Source organism: Periplaneta americana, chromosome 14 (genome assembly GCF_040183065.1).
Source record: "Periplaneta americana isolate PAMFEO1 chromosome 14, P.americana_PAMFEO1_priV1, whole genome shotgun sequence".
Lineage (NCBI taxonomy): Eukaryota > Metazoa > Arthropoda > Insecta > Blattodea > Blattidae > Periplaneta > Periplaneta americana.
Window position 1 is genome coordinate 58,929,101 of NC_091130.1, and position 6,060 is coordinate 58,935,160.

At 33.2% G+C, this 6,060-nt stretch overlaps 1 long non-coding RNA gene across 1 annotated transcript in view; it reads left to right on the forward strand.

Moving 5' to 3' along the window:
* Window positions 1-690: 690 nt before the first annotated feature.
* Window positions 691-6,060, forward strand: part of LOC138713344 (uncharacterized) — a 53,733-nt gene continuing 48,363 nt past the window's right edge. The window contains exon 1 of the long non-coding RNA XR_011335848.1: window positions 691-1,221. This is a non-coding gene — a long non-coding RNA (uncharacterized lncRNA). The remainder of the gene's footprint in view (window positions 1,222-6,060) is intronic.

Below are 6,060 nucleotides of genomic sequence, written 5' to 3' on the forward strand. Positions count from 1 at the left end.
CAAATGCTGGGTAACTTCCAGTGCTGGACCTCGATCTCATTTCACTGGCATTATCACCATTTCATTCAGACGCTATATAACCTAAGATGTTGATAAAGCGTCGTAAAATAACCTAGTACATAGCAACATAGCGTAGCTCAGATGGCAGGGGCGTTTCCCTGCTAGTCCTGAGCTGCGCTCGTGCGTGGTTCGATTCCCGCTTAGGCTGATTACCTAGTTGGAATTTTTTCGAGGTTTTCTTCAAACGCAAGTGGAATGTCGACAATCTATGGCAAATCTTCGCCCTCATCTCGACAAATACCATCTCGCTATCACCAATCTTATCGACGCTAAATGACCTAGTAGTGCATACAGCTTCGTTAAATAACGAACATACGAGTACGGTACATAATACATACTTAAACACACACATCAGTATAAATAAGTGGAACTTGGTGAGTGAGTATGATTTTATTTGTATTAGCAAAAGACATCAGATATGGAAATAATTTCGTCTCTCTATTTAACATCACAGAATTTAACTCCGTAATTACTAGTAATATAATTATTTTTATTGTCCAATACTTCTGCCTTGCGATGCAGTCTTGCACAGAGCTGTTTGTTTTGTTTCCAGTCGTCCTGATTCGACAAACCCCTTTGCTGAATTGCGTAATTTGACCTTGATTACACATTGGGGCTGATGTTTCTTTCTTACATTTACTGTTGCTTATAGACTAGAGTAAAACAGTCTATGAAAATGTTTACAGGAGGTTACCATGTATAACCTGGATATGAACTGTATCTTTCTGTCAGTATACGCATATATCTACTCTGCTGAAGAACGGCCTTCTATAGCGAAATTTACATTTAGAATATTATGAACAACCTTCATAATCAGTTTATAATATTGTTTGTTATTAATTCGTGTTCATTTTTGCATATACCCGTACGAGTACATCGAAGGAATAACTGGTGCACGTGTGTAGTAGTACATCAGGAAGCAGTCTCATTTTATATTTCGATCACGAAGGAGCTGCTGTAAAATGTATATGGAAATCGTGTAACGTTTCGGAGGTCAAATAATTGAATGAAATGAAGTTCTTTTTTTTTTTTTTTAATTTGGAAATAACTAACTTATACCAGTGTGCGTAAAATGTGGAATGTATGTACCTGTGTTTTCGATAAAAAAAATTCCTGCTCTTAAAGTGTGTAACGAGTCTGCATTTTCTTCATTAACTGCAGGTACGTTGACTTTAATGTGTCGTTGTCATCAACAATATTGTAGAGTAATTGAAAAAAATGTTTGTATTTTCTACCAGTCCGAATTCAGTGGCTAGACAGTCTTAATGTTCGCTAGGTTCAGATTACATTAAATTAATGTAGAAATTGTACCCGCTACATTTTAAATGTTAATTTCGTGTAAATGCGATGCATTTGTTAAGACCCGACAAATGGGAGTTTGTCCAACAGTAAGTGAAGTTTTTACATTAAGGGGTTAGGTACAGCTTACAGCAGTAAAATTTTGGAAATATTTAACATTTTTTTTTCCTCCATTACATTATCTTGTACAATAATGAAAGTTAGTATGCGTAAAACACTGTCCTTCTGCTATATGAAAAAAAATATTTTTAAGATTTAAAAAAATTATTTACATTTTTGTTTTCAAAATTCAGTTCACTGTACAGTGATGAAGCGTTTCCCACATAACTCAAAAAACTATCCAACATTCTGTGATGAAATATTTTTTATGTATTTATGCATGTCATATCTACAATATGATGGAAGATCACTTTTCTACCTTTAATAGATTGTCTGATAAGAAATAAATTCATTAAAAAATGGTCAAATATCAGTACTTTCTTCTAACATAAAATAAAAAAAAAATATTATTTATTGAGAAATGTAGTTGAAAGAGCATGCATGATATTGTGAACATGAGTTTCAGCAATAAAATAAAAGAGAGACAACATGAAAAAAATTAACAAGTTTATGAGTTATGAGGGAAACGCTTCATCACTGCACAGTAAACTGCCAGCATTATGAATTTTGAAAGAAAAAAAGGTAATTTCATAGAAGACGGGCACTTAGTTGAATATAGTAAGTATTACCAACTTCTTTATTTCAGAGTTAAATGTTAGTGATCTTTTAGTGACTTTTACATGTTAGTTCTAGGTTTTTGTACTAGGTGTCGCCGTGATTTTCTTTTAATTTTATTGGTTATAGTTGTCATTTGTTCTAGAATTTTCGTTAATTTTGAATGGATAATGACGTTATCAGTTGTTCTTGGTTGTTTGATGTGAGTGGTGTTATGTTGTGTCTGATGGCTAAAGCTATTGAAAGTTTCTCATTTTCTGATTTTTGTGATTTTCTTTCGATTTGATTGGTTATAGTTATCATTTATTCTAGAATTTTCATTAATTTTTCATGGATAATGACGTTGTCCTGTTGTTCTCTGTTGTTTGACGTGAGTGGTGTTACATTGTAGATTTGTCTGCATTTGTCGAATGGGCATCATCATGCTTACGAAAAGCCACTTTTCAGTGCCAATAATTTATTTTATGTGCACAAGGTTGGAATTTTGAAGTAAGAGGGAAAGGAAGGAAACCGTGTTATGAAATGTATCTATTAAATTTTGTGTCGATTTTGGTTTAGTTCTTTCGCTGGTGAAGAAGGATTGTGTTGAATGTTGAGAAGAAAACTGTTTTTCTGTGGTTTAAAGGAATTATTTACTGAATTTTCTGTAGAAGTTAAGATGTAATAAGTGTTCGAAGAGAATTTCATTTAGTGTAAACACGTGGTAGGCTATATTTATGCAAAGTTGACTGTACGACAAAGTGTTGGTTTAGTTCTTTGTTGCCTGCATGGTTTAAGTTTAGAATACCTTAAAGCCGGTGTCATTTATACTGGAAGTGAAGAGATTGTCGTTGAAGACGTCGATGAGAATTGAATTTTATTTGATAAGATGATAAATTATTATGTTTTGTTTTATGTTTTAGTGATTTGTGGGGGTAAAGTGCGGACGAAAACTGCCAGAAAAGTACTACCAACTATGAACTTCGAATCCCACCAAACACCATAAAAATCAAAGATGAAAAATTAAACATATTTTCATTTTTTGAAGGGCTTGTTCTTCTTTAAAAATATGAATATATGTTTGATTTTCCATCTTTGATTTTGTGATGTCTGGTGACATTTGAACTTCATAGTTGGCAGAACGTTTTGGTAGTTTTCGTCAGCCATGTTGGATTTTGCCCGTCTTCTAGGAAATTACCGAAAAAAATATATAAATAAATTTTTTAAATCGTAAAAATATTTTTTTTTCATATAGGCCTAATAGAAGGATAGTGTTTCACACATACCAATTTTCATTATTGTATAAGATACAGTAATGGAGGAAAAAGTTGAATATTTCCAAAACTTTTACTGCTGTAAGCTGTACCTAACCCCTTAATCTTAATTACAGTTGTTGTAATGAACCACTTTGTCTGTGATTGATAGAAATATTTTATAAATTATTCAATCTTCTTAATGTATCCAGCTGTTTGCTGACAACATAAAGTCCACTATAGTCCACATAGTCTATTCAGTTTTTGTTTTTCACGAGAAATGAGGGATATTTTGATTGGTGTTCATTATAGATGCCTGTTGCTAGTAGCCAGAGTTGGGATGTAATCATTATATACTGCAACAGGTACTGATGATTTTAATTTACTTCTTTTGTGGTTTATGGATGGACAGTATAGAAGAATGTGTTCCAGATCTTCATCATGATTATTACACCACAGACAAGTGTGAAATCAGAAGTGTGAAATCTGTGTAGGTACAATTGAGTGACAATGTGACCTGTTCTGGCTCTTGTTAAAAATGTTTGAACATGTCTGGGAAAGTTTTTGTACATTTTCAGGTCATTTGGTTTCTTTTGTACAGACTGTAAAATTTTTCCTTTGTCAGAAGAGAGCCAATTGTTGATCCATAGGTTTGTAAAATGAGACTTTACTGAAGCAAGAGCACTGGATAGAGATATCACTTGAAGAGGCCTTGGTTGCAAATATGTTGCCTGTTTTGCAATATTATCGACTTTCTCGTTTCCAGGTATACCACAATGACTAGGTATCCATTGAAATGTTATTTCCTTTTGGAGTTCTTTTAGTTTACTTATTTGTTTCTGAATTGGAATAATTCTATGTGCATATAGGTTTGGTACATATTTAATTACGGTATATTAAATATTGCCCCTTTGGAGTCGGTAAGTATGCAAATAGATTTTTCAGAAATTTGAGTGATACACTGAAGAGCATGCATCAATAGCTAGCAATTCAGTATCAAGACTGGAGGAGGATGAACATGGTATGAAATAACTTTCTTGATATTTTGGAATGTAATACCCTGCTCCTGATATCCCATTATTAGGATTTAGAGATCCATCTGTATAAATTTGAAGGTGATCCTTAAATTATCAAAAATACAATAATGTATTTAGTATGTGTAATATTACTTTATGGCTACAACACAAGGACTTTGATCTCTCCAACGATTTCACTCCATTTCTTAATGCCAAGTGGCATGCTTCATCCGCTTACACACATACGAACTTCTATTAAAATATTCTTGACTCATCTTCCCTACTTTTAATAACCTCCAGATAGATATGAAATCAATGAAGTTCAATGTCTTTCGTGTTTTATGTTGGAATGTAATTAATAAATGAGAACTATTAAACTTATGCACTCCAATGTACAGTAAAGTCCGAAAGTCTCATCACCTCCGCCCCTTGTTTGTATGTTGATGTGCATCCATTTTGAACATGTCATAGCAGATGTGTGACAATGGTTGATACTTTACGTTTAAGCTTGTTTAATGATTCAGAATATCAATATGGGGACCAACATTGTTGCAGCTCAAAATGATGCGGCACCATTTCCTGTGTGAAATTTTCCACAGCACAGGCAGTGTGATTTCCCTTTGGGGAATAATTAAGCAGCATGTCTCGAAACATCGATACCAGACAATTGAAGATTTGAAGCAAACTGTTAGGAAGGTATTCAGGGAAATCACACCGCCTTTGCTGTGGAAAATTTCATACAGGACATGGCGCTGCATCATTTTGTGCCGCGACAATGATGGTCCTATACTGATGTTCTGGATCACTAAACAAGCTGGAACGTAAAGTATCAACCGTTGTCACACATCTCCTATGACATGTTCAAAATGGATGCACATCAATATACAAATGGGGGGGGGGGGTGACAAGACTTTCGGACCTTACTGTACAAGGTATAATAACCAGTATTGTATTGTATTGTATTTATTAACATTACATGGTATTCATACATTGCTTTACAGCTAGAATATGGAACAAGTAAAAAATCTTAATACTATTACAAAGTCTTAATTTATAGTCACAGTCTAGATGAAATATATATACAGACGAGATTTACAATATATGTAGTCTACTAGTACAATACATAGTTTTAGTATCAATTTCATGAAGTGTTATTGAATGTCATGAATTCACCTACAGAATAGAAGGCGTGAGAAATTAGGTACTTCTTTAATTTGGCCCTAAATAATCTTATGTTTTGAGTTTAATTTTTTATATCGATAGGGAGGCTATTAAAAATTTTTACTGCCATATAACGCACTCCTTTTTGATAGCACGATAGACTTGCTGATGGAGTATGAAAGTCATTTTTTTGACGTGTATTTATGCTATGAACTGTTGAATTAGTTACAAAGTTTTCACGATTACATACGAGGAAGACTATTAATGAAAAGATATACTGACAAGCCATGGGCATTATTTGTAGTTTTTTGAAAATAGTCCTACAAGATTCCCTAGATTTGGCACCTACTATTATTCTAATTACTCTTTTTTGTAATAGAAATATACTGTTACTATCTGTGTAATTTCCCCAGAATATTATTCCAAAACTCATTACTGAGTGGAAGTATGCAAAGTATATTGTTTTTAAGGTATTGATATTTACTATCTTTTGCATAGATCTAATAGCAAAACAAGCTGAATTTAGTTTGGAGGTAATTTCTTTAATATGATTTTTCCAATTTAACACATTATCGATT